The following is a 16,188-nucleotide window of genomic DNA, read 5'->3' on the forward strand; positions in this document are numbered from 1 at the left end:
AGGCAAATTGGTGAAGTGGGGGAGAGGAAAACGAGAGGCAACTGGCAAACAATGTAAATGCAAGAGATGAGTTTGCGACACCTACTTGGATGAGTCCTTGACTTGATCTTCCTCCCCGGCAACGGTGCCATAAATTCTTCTGATGTGGCAACAAAAGTCCTTCCTTGGCGCTAGGAATTCTTCTTGTTACTTCTCTGGTTTGCGTCGGTTTTTCCCTTGAAGAGGAAAGGGTGATGCAACACATGAGCAGTAAGTATTTCCCTCAGTTTGAGAACCAAGGTATCGATCTAGAAGGAGGGCCACGTCAAGTCCACAGTACCTGCGCAAACACAAACAAGCTTGCACCCAACACTTCAAAGGGGTTGTCAATCCCTTCAAGATTGTTTGCAAAGTGAGATCTGAAGGCGGAAAGTGCAACAAAGTAAAAAGTGTAAGGCTGAAAATATGGTGTGGAGTAGACCCTAGGGGCCATAGTGTTCACTAGAGGCTTCTCTCATAATAGCAAATATCACGGTGGGTGAACAAATTACTGTCGAGCAATTGATAGAACCGTGCAAAGTCATGACGATATCTAAGGCAATGATCATACATATAGGCATCACGTCCGAGACAAGTAGACCGATAATTTCTGCATCTACTACTATTACTCCACATATCGACCACTATCCAGCATGCATCTAGTGTATTGAGTTCATGACGAACAGAGTAATGCATCTAGTGCCTCGCAACCCCTTCTATCACTGGGTGAGGTCACCGCACGGTATGAACCCAAAACCAAGCACTTCTCCTATTGAAACAATCATGGATCTAGTTGGCTAGACAAAACCCACAACTCGAAGAGAATTACAACAATATGAAATCATGCATAAGAGAGATCACAGGAAACTCAAATAAGATTCATACATAATCTGATCATAAATCCACAATTCATCGGATCTCGACAAACACACCGCAAAAGAAGATTACATCGGGTAGATCTCCAGGAAGATCATGGATAACTTTGTATTGAAGATCCAAGAGAGAGAAGAAGTCATCCTGTTACTAGCTATGGACCCGTTGGTCTATGGTGAACTACTCACGCACCATCAGAGAGGTCATGGTGTTGATGACGAAGCCCTCCGTGTCCGAATCCCCGCTCCAGCAGGGCACCAGAACGTGCCCCAGATGGGATTTGCGGAGACAGAAGCTTGCGGCGGCGGAAAATTACTTTCGATGATCTCCTGATTTTTTTGGGATTTTTAGGGAATTTATAGGCGCAACCCCTAGGTCAGGGGCGCTCAGGGGGCCCACAAGCCTGGGTGGCGTGGCCTACCATGCTGGCCGCAGGGTGGGGGCTTGTGGGGCCCCTAGGGCTCCCCTACCTTGGCTCCCAAGCTCCCCGATCTTCTTCCGTTCCAGAAAAAATCTTTTCGGGGATTTTCTTCCATTTGGACTCCGTTTCAAAATATCCTCTGAAAGGGGTCAAAAACATGGAAAAAACAGGAACTCGCACTTGGCACTGAGTTAATAAGTTAGTCCCAAAAAATATATAAAAGGCATGCAATCGAGTTGGATGAGATCTATCATGTAATCGAGTTGGATGAGTTCATGAGTAATCTCATCGTAGGCTTGCTGGACGGTGATGAGTTGGATGAGATCTATCATGTAATCGAGTTAGTTTTTGACGGGGATTGATCCCTAGTATCCACTATGTTCTAGATTGTTGTTGCTACTACCTGGCTATGCTTAATGCTTGTCACTAGGGCCCGAGTGCCATGATTTCAGATCTGAACCTATTATGTTGTCGCCAATATATGTGTGTTTTAGATCCTATCTTGCAAGTTGTAGTCACCTACTATGTGTTATGACCCGGCAACCCCGGAGTGACAATAGCCGGAACCACTCCCGGAGATGACCATAGTATGCGGAGTTCATGTATTCACCGCGTGTTAATGCGTTGGTCCGGTTCTTTATTAAAAGGAGAACCTTAATATCCCGTAGTTTCCATTCGGACCCCGCTGCAACGGGAGGGATGGACAATAGATGTCATACAATTTCTTTTTCGTAAGCACGTATGACTACATACGGAATACATGCCTACATTAGATTGACGAACGGGAGCTAGTTACTTATCTCTCCGTGTTATAGCTGTTACATGATGAATCACATCCATAATACTCATCCATCACGGATCCACTGCCTACGAGTCTTTTACTACTGGTCCTTGCTACGTTACTTGTCTGGGCTTATCTCTTTCTACAAAAGGGATTGGGCCAATTTGCTGCTGCTACTGTTGCTAGTGCTGTCACTACTGTTGTTACTTTGCTGCTACTTGTTGCAAGACTTTTCTGGAACCGTTGCCTGGGAAGAATAGTTCCCCGTCCACGTGCTCTTTACTGGCGCCATTGATACAACAGTTAGGAATAGTCTGCCGTCAACAGATCGTTTCTGGCACCGTTGCTATCATACTACTTTGCTACTGATAGTTTGCTTGTAGACACTAATCTTTCAGGTGTGGTTGAATCTCACAAACTCAGCTGCTAATACTTGAGAATATTCTTTCGCTTCCCCTTTGGCGAACCAACAAATTTGGGTTTAATACTCTACCCTCAAAAACTGTTGCGATCCCCTATACTTCTGGGTTATGAAGTTCTAAGTGGATGACCTTTATGCAATGACTTTAGCAAGGCATGATAGAGCTCCGACCTGTCAGTAACTTTGATCACAATATCGACACCTCGAGCGGGGGAGGAAGAGAACCGTTTTCCTGCACACTAAGGTGAGGCAGACCAAATGGCGAGGTTCTCATCCACCGGTGGTGGTCGACACAACCTTAATGTTGACAGGGTCGCTCTATTAGCAATGCGGATCATGGTATTACTATTATTATGTCCTAATCATCATAGGTGAAGGAGGCATCACTCCGAAACAGTGCTGAGGGTATCACCATCTTCTGTGCCTCGATGTCCTTGTTCCTCTTGGAGGTATTTCTGTTGGTGTCATATGGTCATAGTGTTGTCATCCTTGCCCTTCAAGTACATGGGTGCTTGCTTGGAAAGGTTGCTTCCTTCCAAGTTGCCCAAGAGGATTTTAAGTAATTTCGCGGTCATGCATAAGGGTGCTAGCGGCCATTTGCAGTTTTTGAAAAAGCACACGAGGAGTGTTAAGAGAATAAGAGTGGGAGTACTAAGGCAAAAACCTCGCTTCCTTTGAAAATTTTGGAGAGGTGAGAATGATATAGGTTTGTAAGTACTTTTTGAAGGGTTTGGAAAGCAGTTTTATCCTAACTAACATCCGTGCTAACTAACGGCTTCTTACAGTCACGATGGCTCTGATACCACCTCTGTGGGGACCCCGACTTACGGGCCAAGAACGTCGAATGAACGTGCTTAGTGATCCGAGAATTCAATGCTCACCGAACACACAAATACTAAATAAGAAGAGTCTTACATCCATGCATACCGTTTGATACAATAAATGACCTTATCGGTCAAGTCTTACATATATAGGTCAACACACCAAACTTGACCAATAGGGGAAATATTGGTCGAAAGCGTGAACGCATGCCATCAGCCATAACGTACAGGCATACTAACTGGGGGCGTCCTAGTTTGCAGGAACGTCACCATGGTGCTCTTCAACATATCCTTATTTCTCATACCTGGTCAATAAAATAACCAGTGGCAAGCCAATGAGTACTTTTTTAATGTACTCGCAAACAACCCATGATGTGGATAACGCAGCATGTATGATAACCAGTAATATGTTGTATTGGTGGATAACAGCTTGACTGTAAATAAACACGATCATAGGTGGATGTGCAACATAAGCTAGATGGTATTTAGAAGAACAAGTTACATATATCAACATGGGCTGAACACTCCGGGTTCAACCGATATGCCAAGTCACCAAACTTGGTCATATGAATTCTTTCAGATAACACACCACTAAACACACACACACTTGGTTTATTCAGAAATGACTGGACGTAGTTTAAGAAGGATTACCCAACTGTCCTTGATCGTGGACACGACTATTCGAATAGTTTTACACTCTGCAGAGGTTGTACGTTGTACCCACGAGATCCAAGAAACTTCCGTGTCATCCATGACTCGCGGTACATAACATACCCGAGGTAAGTACCCGATCAATGTCTTTCCCCTCATGATACTATACAAAGAGATCCACTCGATTGGTACCTGATAACCCACAAGATAACCCAATTTATTGATTCGACACAAGGGGAGCCAAAGAATATTTATAAGCTTTAACAGTTGAGTTGTCAATTCAATCGCACCTGAACGATACTTGCTTGGCAACGAAATATTAGTAGCAACGGTGATATGGAAGTGATGGTCGCAACGAAAATAATTGTGGCAACGCAATGAAAGTAAAACAGCAAAAGGAAAGCAACTTGTAACCAGCAGGATTAAAACACTATAGGCTAGGGAGATGGATCCTCGGGCGCTGCATGGATGAGATATATCATGTATTTAACTTGGGACAAGGCACAGAGAAAAGTAATGATCATCTAGGCAAATATCAAACACTAGGCATGCATCCCAAGGTAGTCGTGCGTGCTTGCAATAAGAACTTGCACAACATCTTTTGTCCTACCAACGGGGCCAAAAGGAACTTATGGAGATTAAGGTGCTCCTGTCAAAGAGCACCAGAAGAAAGCATTAACAATCAATGAATACATGGAATCCTCAAATTATAGTCCATCCCTTTTGGTGTTCCAAGCTGTCACCATTGGGATCGCCGGTTCCAGACTATAATAGGTGCATACAACTCATAGATAGGATCAAGAACACAAATATATTCATGAAAACATAAGGGGTTCAGATTTGAAATCATGGCACTCGAGCCCAGAGTGACACCATAGTAGATGATAGGGAACATGGCCCCAACAATCTGACGAACTATTACATGATCTAACTCATCCAATCCCTACCATCCCCTTCGCCTACAGAAGGGAGTTACTCACACATGAACGGGGAAGTCATGGAAGTGTGATGGAGTGGTGACTGTGATGACGATGGTGACAATTTCCCCTCACCGGAGGCCAAGGCGGCCTCCAGATTAGCTCTCCCGGAGAAGAACAGAGTGTGGCGTCGGCTCCGTGACGAGAATTGGCAAAACGACTTCTTTTCTGGGGTTTCTTCGTCTCGGGTAAAAATAGGAGCCAAGGTAGGGCACCAGAGGGGGTGGCCCCCACCCAGGCAGCCTCCTAGCACGGCCAGGGGGCAGGCCGCGCCACGAGGGCTCCTAGAGGCCTGGTGACCCCCCTCTGGCCCATCTTCTGGTCAATGGTTCCTCCTGGTGCGTGTATTTTCTCTATTTTTTATTGGAATTTTCCGGGACACCTAAAAATCCATTTTCCTGCACACAAGAAAACCATACAGGCAGCTCTGCTGAAAACATCGTCAGTCCGGGTTAGTTTCGTTCAAATCATGCAAGAATGAGGCCAAAACAATAGCAGAAGTATTTGGAAAAGTCGATACGTTTGAGACGTCTCAGTACCCAGCCCACATGATGTACGTCTTACGAGCACCGACTCTGGGCAATATCATCCATGCGGGGACCAACGGTGTGCCCGGAACACGTTAAAACGGCATATTCTCCCTACCTGGCATCACCTGGTCCCGAGAGTGACCACACATCACTCCCTCCACTAGTAATGTGCTCTTTGCTAGCACCGACAATAGTAATCAACAAAGCCCCATCCCATAAAGGGGTAACGTGGTCGCACATGTAAGGTTGGGACGGTCGACACATCATAAATCTATTCCCATTTCCGAAACCACTCGCACCAAAATACCTGGTGCACCACTTCTCCAAAAGTGGCCACATATCTCATCGTCACCCTCGGGCATTAGTGGCACCCGACGGGGTTTTCATAAACCTCTGATTTTACCATCATCATGCTCATGCTACTACTATTCTTAGCTCTACTTGTCAACACGATATTAGAGTGATCCTCGTAGGATCATGCTCAAAATGCAAGTGCTCCGGGGGAGCCAACGGAAACATCATATCAATGATTTACCAAATACTTATTATCATATGCAACGGAAATGTTTGTTCTACTAGCATGCAATATAGTATTTGCCCAGACATGGTCAAAGGGCTGCTTGCCTTTGCTCACATAAGTCCTCGAGATCTTCGAGGTCTTCCGGTCCAACTCCGAGTACTCCATCTACTCCTCAACTATTGTCGGAAACAATCACCGTCAGCCACACAGCAAGCAGAACAAAAGTGTTATATGAAATAGAAGTTTTATTTTCCTTGGACCTCTCTAGTCATAAGAAAAATAACTGAAGCTTGATATCGAAGGTTTGGACCATCAGGAAATTTTGAATGGATGAAAGGAGGAATAGGTGATCCTTAAAGAAGCCTTCAGAAAATATCATGATAAAATGAGTGGAGGCACTCATTTAATAGAGAATAATTTTAGAAATATTTAGGAAGTTGTTCCACTGGATTTGGAGTTGAGGTGAATATTCTAGGGATTTTCTAATATTGGATAAATAGCAATAGGAAGCTACTTATTTAATACAACAGAATATTATACGATAAAAATGTTGACCAAAGCTTCAAAAATAGGGAAAGTTATAAGAAGGCTCTGGAAAGTGGAATCACTCTATTTGGAGTTGATTTGAATGTTGTAGGAATTTTGAAAGGGAGGGCTAGAAGCACTTAAATCTGTATTTAAATATAAATACAGTATAAATGTTGTTTGAAAAAATGTGCAAAGCACACCGCTAGATAGATCTTGATTTGTGGGACCTGTAGAATTTTGAATCATCAAATTTGGAGTTGATTTGAATTATATATGGATTTTTGAAGTTCCCAAGAAAAGAAAAAGCAAAGAAGGGCTACCAGGGGGGTTATATCGAGCTCGGGCGCTAGATAGATGGATGGGCCGGCCCAGCAACTCGGCCTGGGGAAACCTGCCCACGCAAGAGGCGTATTCAGGGGAATACGCCTTCGACACGGGGAAGGCGTAGAACGGCCGGGGCGTCTCCACTTATCCGCCTGGGCCCGACTCAGAAGAGGCTTACACGGGGCCCCTTGCCAGGACCTCCTCCTACCTCCCCCTCGCCCAGGGGAGAGGCAGGGCCCGATCCGGCCGGAGCTTGCGCCGCCCCGACTACCATAACCGCTCCTGGCATCGGCCGATGCCCCTGCTGGCCTAGGGGGTCGCACCGCCCCCGTTCCATGGCCTCGGGCGCGAGGGAGAGGGCGAGAGATCTCTAGCCACATCGCTGCGGAAAAAGCTACGCCCGGCTCGGCCTCATCCGTACGACACCATGTGGGCCTCGGGAAAGAAGCTGATGGAAAGAGGGAAGAGTCCTACGGAGGCTGAGGGGAGCTCCGCGTTGGCTAGGGAGGAGGAAGGGCCCGGAAGGGCACGAGCTCGAGCGAAGGCTACTAATGGAGCTTCAGCCACTGGAGGGGGGTAGGAGGAAGAGGAGGCTTGGGAGGACAGCAGGGCTCGAAAGGGGGAGCCGTGGAGATGCACAAGGGAGAGGGAAGCAAGAGAGACTCGGGGAGAGGAGATAAGAGAGGTAGAGGGACAGAGAGAGCTTGGGAGCACCTCAGAGCTCACTGGCATGGGGGAAGACACACGTCCCTAGGCACTTTGGAGGCTAGCCAGCGTCGGGGAAGGCTTGGACCAGTCAAGGGGAGGTCCCATGGCATGCTTAGATAGGTTCAATGGCTGCATACAGCCTGGAAGATGAAGTAAGGTGCACAACACCGTTCTTGCATGCCAGGGTGGTGGTCACCACCCCACTTACTGCCCTGGGCCAACCCTTGTCCAGGCCTATGTGTCAAGCATGCAAGGCATGCGTGCCATGAAGCAGTGGTGGAGTTTGGACCCAAGTGGATCAGTTTAGACTGGGGTTTGATTGCCATTAAGTTTGTAGCAGCAAACTTAAGGCTGGAAATGAGGGTTCTTACTGGATAATTCTGGGAATGAAACTATGTCTAGAAGTGTTTGGTAGGGAAGCACTACACTTCTGTAAAGTTTCAGCTCAAGAGGAGGTGTCTAGCTAGCAGCTGAAGTTCAAAACTACATTTCAGCCAGAAATCAAGTTTCACAGGTGTTGCTCATTTCTCCCACATGAGCATGCTATATATTGATTTGAAATGATGCCTTGGCATATTAGATATGCCCTGGAAGAAAGTGGTGGCTTTGGCTTAAGCAGAAGTGGGAAAGGAGCGGTAAAAATGGTGATCCAAGGGTAAAAAATGAGAAGTAGCTACAAGGGGTCTCTCTCCAATAATTGACCAGTATCCATGGCAAGGCTACTGGAGTAAAAAGGTAACTAGGGGAGGCTGTGGTAAAAGTTTAAGACCAAGGGTAATAGTGGAAGGGGCCAAAGTAGCCACTTAGGTGAGTGCACACAGGGTGTTTGATGAGTGTCAGGGCAACCAGATGGACTTCAATGGATATGAAATTTAACAGGATCAAATAATAGATGAAAATAAGCTTGGACACTAATTTGGGATTTGGTGGAGAAGGTTTCCAATGTAGACCTGGAAAACCCATCAAATGGGAAAAAATGGCCTTCTGCTTACAAAGCTATTCACATCAATTCCCACAAATCCAATATTTGGTGTTGGGGCATTATTTGAGCATTAAAGCATGCCCAAAAAGTTTTGGGTCAATTGGAGAAACTTTATAATGCAAAATTTCCCAAAGTCAAAAATCAGCAGATAGGGTTTTGAGGGGCTTGGGACAAGTTCTTCTATTATCCTTGATGCACCACTTGGTGTGGATGCATTATTGGAATATCAGAACATGTCCACCAAATTTGAACATAATGCGAGACACTTTGCAATGAAGAGTTGCCCTAATTTGGATGTGGACAGATAGGGTTTTAGACTAATTAGGAGAGTCAATCAACTTGGATCGAGATGAGACTTGGCAAGATCATGACATATATCATATGTGACATGCTAGAATTTTAGTGTAATTTATGGAGAATATTTCTTATAGAAATATTCGAAAAGCTTAAAATAGGCAGGCAGGGTTTTGAAGAGGTTTGACGAATATTTTGAACATGACCATGTTTTTAAACTCATATATATGGAATATATATGTCCACTCAGGTTCCCTAATTTTTAACAATTATTTTGAAAGCAATAAAAATAACTTTTCTTCATAAGAGACCATTTCTGGCCTCACAGGAAGGCATTTAAATAAAATAGTAAAATAACTTTTAAAATAATAATACTGTGTTTTTGGGAAGCCATTTTTATAATGGTTTTAAATAAAATAATTGGTGCAAAATAAATTCCCTAATTTGAGGACTTGTAGTGCAAATCCCATCTGAGGGGCTTTGAAAGCTTGATTCAAAGAAATGCTTTTTGGTGAAAATAATATTTGGTAAAAATAGTTTCTTGTCCTAAACACATGGCATGATCATTAGGCAGGAGTTTTGGGATAAGGAGGTGAGTCTGGAGAGTAACATGAATTATTGAGAATCAAACACAAGCATACAAGCAAGCAAGCAAACAATAGCACTTCAAGCATCACAAGCATTCACAAAATAAATAAATTGCTCCTAATATTTGGGAAAAGGCAAATCAGTCAGGAGAGCTAAAAACAGGGTGTTACATTGACCATCTTAGATTCATGTAGGTTTCATTTTTGTGTTACGGCGGGGTGAAACGTGAGACCTAGTTGGGGCATGTATGTGTAGCTATGATTCCCTCTCGCCGACACAAAGTGGCCGCACACGAGGCATGTGCCACATCAAAGTTGCGCATTAGGTATTTGAACATATCAAACCACCCTTGGCATACATATTTTTTCCACATGCAGGTGTGTTTGTGTCCTCACCCATTTCTGCATTTTTTGGAAAAAAATGCTCCATTATATTATTATTATACGAGTAAATAGCAGACAATTCCGACAAAACGACCATTTGCCATTGTACACTCAAGTGACACCATTCCTCCGAGGCTCTGACTAGCCTTGTACCTTATCACATTAGCACGGTCACACGATTGGGCTCCACGAGACCTCCCTCATAATCTCAAAAATATCTACCGCCTTGAGCGATTGGGAAAATGCCAGTTCCGCGGGTTTTTCCTATTTGATAGAACACACTTATTATATTTGGACCGTGTGCGATGTTTGTTGCTCCCGTGTGGGCCTTGCCGCTTCAATCCCATAATCTAATTTTTTAGTAGCCTCGGCATCCCGACATTACACTCCCGCCTAGTAAAAAATTTAGTGGCCGCAACATTTCCTCAAACACCACCTGCCCCTCCCCCTCCCTCTCCCTCCCCACACCACGAAAACTTTTTCTCAAATTATGTCAAAGGAAGAAGAGGAAAACCTCCCCTCACACACACCACTCCTCCATCACTCGAACCCTAGATAGCTCACCGCCGCCGCCACCTCCGCTCGACCCGACTGTCCTCCTGAAGATCCATCACAAGGGGTTGGACTAGAATCATGTGTACATTCAATAGTATTGGTCATCCATGTTGAACTCACATACGACTTTGGTCCACACCCTTGTGCCGGCCTGCCAAACACCCCCCTTTCCCACAGATCCACATACCCATCCCCACCACCACCCCCACTTCAGAGTGTTGCAGACCGACTATACTTCCTGGGGAACTCAATAAGCGAATGTATAAGATAGGTATATTGAGGCTTGTCCGCTGGATCACGGCGAGGTGGCCGCCGAGGCCCTTGGGGAAGCTCACTACAATGACTCTTTGGGCTTTAAATAAGCGGGCTCGCGCATGTCTATATTTTGAACATGACCATGTGTTTAAACTCATATATATGGGATATGCCACAGGTTATGTGGCACACCCCCACCCTCAGGTTCAACCCACTTGGATCTCCTCCATGGCCTCGTCGTTGATCTACTTTGCTTTGTTGTCAGGAATCTGCCTACATTTCAAAAGGTCGCGTTCCATGGCGGTGTCTCAGCATCGTCAGCTACCAAGTGATGCCTCACTTACGACAATGATGACAAGGGCTCCCTATCTATCTCTTCCAAGGGGAAATAGCCCATCCACGACATCAGGTAGGGAACCCTGCAGTCTGCTCTTCCAAAGTGAAGTAGCCAAGTTGTGACAACTTGAGCGCACGGTGCACACCCATCATCCGGGCTCTTCCAAGGGGTGAGAATATACATTATTTAGCTATTTTTTTGGTTGTCAGTAGTGAGCATATACATTCTTTATCTGTTATTGGTTGTTTTTAGTGAACGCATGTACAGTTTCAATTTCTAGATTTGGTTGTTCAATCATACATTTGGTTCCTATTAAAGCTGGTGTAGTTAACATACCCCTATTTATTTCAGTTTTTTCACAATGTGATGTTCAATCATACAAGTTGATGTTTAAGCATATGGTACGTTCTATGCATTCTCAACAATACTTATATGAATAACTATTTGGTTGTTGTTAAGTCTGTTGTAGTGAGGCTATGCCCCCTTTTAGGTTTTTGGTTGTTTGTGGTTAGCCTTTATCCAGTTTCAATTGCTATATTTGGTTGTTTGTAGTATGCCTTGTTTACTTAGTTATTCACAATGTGCAGTACAATTTGATCAATACAAGTTCACTGTCCATATTCGTTTCCTGTTAAGCCTGGTGTAGGGAATACACCCCCTATTGTTTTTACTCCGTGATGCTCAATTATACAATTTGATGTTTAAGTACAAGCTTTGTTCTATGCAATCTAAACAATACCATTATGAATGACTATACTTGGTTGCTCTTAAGCCTGTTATAGTGAGCATATGCCTATTTTGGTTTTTGGTTTCCATGGCTATATTTGTTATCGATGTTATACTCCCTTCGCCCCATAACATAAGATGTTAATACATCCAATATATTAGTGTATTGGATGTAATTAGATCTTATATAGTGGTTCGGAGAGAGTATTGTACTGCATCATTGTGAAATTGTAGTTTAGCTTCTAATATTACTTGTTGCTTGTAGGTACATATGCAACTGGTAAATTATCCGCACTTAGACACTTTTTACGTATGGGGTAATGAGGTATTCATGAAATAGCATCGTGCGAGGTAACTAATAAAGATTGTTAGTACAATGGCTCAAAATGTGGCAATTAAGCTATTTATTTAGAGTTTGTCCAAGACAACAATGATCTGCAGTATATGTACTCTGAACTCTATAGCCTTTTACTACCAATAATGAGTTGTTAGCTCACAATGCCCGTATCTTTTTCCTTTGCAGCGGAATGCAGTTTACTCAAGATCACCTCTAAAAGTACATGATTGTTGGACATGTAAATGTAAGTGTATTTCTCCCAGATTACAATGACTATGTGGAAGTCCTCATGAAGATATTGGAGGATGGGCGGTTGGCCATCACAACTGGTTGGACTAGAGTCGTGCATGCAATCAACATGGAGAAGGGCACACTACGGGCATTCCGCTTCACCTTTTACAGCAACCAGAATATCTTTTTCCTCTGTCTTTATCGTCTTCAATACAAGTATTCAACCGTCGTTCATCATTCTTTATTTAGTGCTTATGTAATTCTTTTGGTCACGTAATTCTTAAACTCTATACCTGTGAATCGAATAATTAATGCACTGGTTATTGAACCTATCTATCTGTGGATATTTAAAAAACTATTACCTACTTTCAAATTCAAGCTATGTACAATTTTAAATTGTAGATATTAAAATAGAAAAGGTGCTCTATGGGTCATTATGCTGCACACGGTCTGTAAATTTCAATGTTTGTGAACTACCTAATAATCCGACATGTTTCATAGATGGGAAACATGTACGACCACACACTCAATTGTCGTTTGAAGACCGTGTGTGATGAAAGAGAATATCATAAACAGTGCAACCGAATTCAACGTTGATGATAGAACCTCTATCGCATGCAGTTCAGAAGTATAAACCGTTTGTGATGTAATACGCATGATAAACGTTGCACCACAGAATTCTGTGTGCGATATATATCTTCTTCGATACAAGTTATATATTTAGATGTTTCTTGAACTTATCGAACCATCGTACAATGGTTAAGTTATCTTCTTAGTTAGGAAATCACAAACGGGTCGGAAAATGTGTGTGTTTATGATATACTCCTTATCATACACGCTTTATAATCGTGAACTGTTTGTGATTCAGTGTACATCGTAAACGGTGTGACAGGGAATAGCATGTAATCTCACAAGGGTTGCAAGGATGGGCCATATGGGAAGTCCACTATATCTCAATAGGTTGACCGATGACTCTCATGTGCGATAGATTCGTACATCACATATGATTAGTTTTACCAAACGTTTACCTTTGTTGGTCACCATCACCGACGATTTTTCCGTGTCATGTGGGATGGCCCCCAGATCGCCCATACATGCAAGGTGACGATTAGAAAGTAACTCGCGGAAAGGGGTTGAAAACAGTTTCTATAACACGTCACTGCACCAATGCCAAATTATACAATTCTTTATCATATATGGCATGATTGAGTTGAGCTCCGGAAATATTCTCACTATAGTATGCAATTGGGCGTTTCTCTTGCATTAACATGCCACCTATGGAATTACCACTAGTGTCACAATGGACTTCAAAAGTTTTATCAAAGTTGGGTAAGCCAAACAATGCTGCATGAGTAAGCAAGCTTTTAATCTTTTGGAATGCAGTGTCTTGTGATGGTCCTCACACAACGGGTGCATTCTTCTTTCTCAAAGGATGTAGAGTAGATGCAATGGTGCTAGAACCCTTAACAAAGAAGGGTAAAATCCAGCTAGTCCAAGGAAACTATATACTTATTGCAAATTTGTATGGGTAGGCCAAGTTTTAGTAGTATCCATTTTAGATTAGTCAACTTGAACACCCTTGGAAGATACCACAGATCCTAGGAAAACAACCTTGTCCACACCAAGAGTGCATTTTTCCATGTGTGCATTAACTTTTTCGTTCCTAAGAACTTGCAATACTTTCCTAACATGTTTAGCATGCTCCTCTAGAGTTTCTCTAAAAACAAGAATGTCATCAAAGTATACCACAATGCAATATCCAATGAGATGACGTAAGATATAGTGCATGACTCGCATAAATGTACCTGGTGCTTGGGATAAACCCATTAGCATAACTTGCCATTCATAGAGACCAAACCTAGTTTTGAAAGTCATTTTCCACTCATCACCCTCTTGCATGCGTATAAGGTAGTAACCTCTCTTCAAATCAATTTTAAAAAATATAGTATCACCACTTAGTTCATCTAGCACATCATCTTGGCGAGGAATAGGGTGGAAATATCTAAAGGTTATAGCATTCATAGGTCTACAATCTGAACACATGCGCATACTACCATCTTTCTTAGGTACTAGTCTCATCGAAACCGCACAAGGACTTAAGATCTTGCATACATGCCCTTTATCAAGGAGTCTTTTCACTCGCCTTTGTATATCCTCAATTTCATAGGGGTTGACGCGGTAGGGTGCCTTCTTAGGAAGTGGTGCACCGGTATGAGGTCGATGCAGCGTTCGATCCCTCATTTTGGTGTTAATCCCAGAGGTAGCTCATCAAGAAAAACATCTTGGAATCCCTGCAAACAAACGAAACAACACAAGAGATAGATGTTGTGATGTATTAGTCAGTACGACTTCATCTTTGCACACCATCGTGAAGTGAAAAATGCTCGATGGGCTCTCACTCACATCCATCAAGTATATTTGTGGGGCTAAAAGAACTTAATCTTTCTTGACCATCATCGTGGAGACACTCAAATTTTTCTTATGGTGTTCACCCTCTTTTAGGTGGATCAGTCTCTTACTTTTATATCCATGATGGGACGAGGCACGCTTATCGGTACTCGCTTGACTTGGAGACATTGGTTGAAGTACATATTCCTCGCCCTTCATCTTGAATCTATAGTGATTGGTTCGACAATTGTGGATGACACCACGGTCTAATTGCCAAGGTTTTCCAAGGAGGAGATGGCAAACAGACATGGGAACCACAACACACTCCTAGGTGTCTTCATATGTGCCTAACTTGAACAATATTTGCGTGGTGTGGTCAACTTGGAGGGTGCTAGATTCACTAAGCCATTTGACCTTGCAGGGGCGTGGATGCTTCTTCTTGACGAATTGTCGCTCGGAACAAAGGTCCTCACTTACCAAACTGTGGTACCTTCCGCCATTGATGATGACCTTGATGGATTTTCCTTGGATGGCGCCTTGGTATGGAAGATGTGGCAATGTTGGTCCTCATCTTGTTGTTGTTGATGAGTCAAAACCTTGGAAACAACGAGAGTGGGGCTTGGATCATTGTAGCAATAGATTTGCGCATCTTCATCTTCATTGGCTTGTCAATGCATGACCACGTGTTCCAAAGCTTCCATCCCATTGTCACTCATAGAGTCATAGGTGCCATCATCTTGAAGGATCATTGTGCGTGTTGTTGGACATTCAAATGTCTTGTGGCCGCAGCCTTGGCACGTGATGCACTTGGTGGAGCTTGATTTAGCGGTAGCATCCAATGTTGATGTAGAGGATGAAGCTCTTCGCTTGTATCTACTTGTAGTAGGATGGCGGCTTAACGAAGTCATCTTGTCCTTGTAACTTGACTTGTCATCTTTAGTCGTTGGAGTTTTCATAGTCGAAGGCGTCATAGTCGGAGAAGCTTGTGCACTTGAGCCGTAGGTCTTGGAAGAGAACTTGGAGTACTTGTAGTCATATTGCACTTGGTGTTCCTTCTTGTATGCGTGATGTACTAGCTCGAGTAAGTTGGATTAGGGTTGGAAGTCCGCAATTTTATTGAGTTGGTAACAGAGACCATTCAAGAACCGTGCCACTATTTGTTCATCATCTTCCATGACATTGGCTCGGATCGTGGTGATACGTCCCAAACGCATCTATAATTTCTGCTTGTTCCATGATCTTTTGGGTGACACTGTTATATGTTTTCCTACACTTTTATATAATTTTAGACATATTTGCACTAACCTACTAACTCAGTGCACCCAGTGCCAGTTTCTGTTTGCTGATGTCTATTTTGCAAGGGCTTTTACCCAATTTTTCGAAGCCCGAAAAATCTCTAGAAAAATATATAAAAATCAGCGTACTGGAAGCTTCCAGATCACCAAAGATGTCCCAGAGGTGGGCCAAGGGCCTCCCAGGTGACCTGTGGGCGTGGCCTACCCCTTGGCCGCGCCAAGAAGCCGCCTGGGTGGGTCCCAC

The sequence above is a fragment of the Hordeum vulgare genome, chromosome 5H, assembly GCF_904849725.1.
Source record: "Hordeum vulgare subsp. vulgare chromosome 5H, MorexV3_pseudomolecules_assembly, whole genome shotgun sequence".
Taxonomy (NCBI): domain Eukaryota; kingdom Viridiplantae; phylum Streptophyta; class Magnoliopsida; order Poales; family Poaceae; genus Hordeum; species Hordeum vulgare.